The sequence below is a fragment of the Penaeus monodon genome, chromosome 27 (assembly GCF_015228065.2).
Source record: "Penaeus monodon isolate SGIC_2016 chromosome 27, NSTDA_Pmon_1, whole genome shotgun sequence".
Taxonomy (NCBI): domain Eukaryota; kingdom Metazoa; phylum Arthropoda; class Malacostraca; order Decapoda; family Penaeidae; genus Penaeus; species Penaeus monodon.
The window spans coordinates 18,584,414-18,585,278 of NC_051412.1; the positions used below are offsets into that span (position 1 = coordinate 18,584,414).

Genomic DNA, 865 nt, shown 5'->3' on the forward strand with positions numbered 1-865 from the left:
CAGTAAGTATCAGCTGATCCAATGTTCTAAAGACCGCCAGTTGTGTGTTTCCTTCGAAGTGTGTCTGTGTCTGAAAAACCGGCGTGAGCAAACCGGACTATCAGACATCTGGTAGAGGACCATTGCCACAGTGCTTGACACAGTCCATGCCTGACTTCTTCCTTATCCTGTGTAGCGGTAACGGTAGCCGGCGTAGTAAGGATAGTAGTTGGGGTAACCGTGATAATATCTGTTGTAGTAGCGAGGGCGTCCGTAATAGCTGTAATGAGGTTCAGGTTCGGTTTCAGATTCGACTGATCTCTTGTGGTGGCTGTGGTATCTGTGAGGGTAGCCATAGAAATTGTTGTGGCGGTAGCCAGAGTAAGGATAGCGATATCCATTGTGGTATCCATAGTGGGGGTGGCCATGGTGGACTACCTGGTAACTATAAACTTTTGGTGGTGTCCGGATCAGCTGCTGGTTCAGGGTCAGCTTCCGGCGTTGAGTCAGCTGAGCGTTTAGTGAGGCCGTGAACTTGAGGAGCCACGAAGGAGGTGCCGCCACCTGGATGCCTGGCCACTCCATCGCCCTCCAGTGGCTCGACATGATGGTAGGAGGTTTAGTAGGGTAATAGGGTAACGGTGGTACTGTGTGGTTCGGGATCGGCGTGTGTTACCACTGCCGCTGCCAAACACACCAGTGCGATTGCCTGGAAAATTATAAACGTATTATCATCTTATGGTGCAAGAAAAATCAGCGTGAAAAGATACTGTATACACACTGTTCTGTATACTGAAATAATAATTAGTACATTTTATTTTGCTCATGTTTTTCATAAATGATATTGATCAAATTCACTGATACACAGACGGTTCTTTTTAAACGG

The 865-nt window shown here is 47.3% G+C and overlaps 1 pseudogene; it reads right to left on the minus strand.

Moving 5' to 3' along the window:
* LOC119590645 overlaps nucleotides 1-865 on the minus strand; it is an 8,072-nt pseudogene that overhangs the window by 6,844 nt on the left and 363 nt on the right.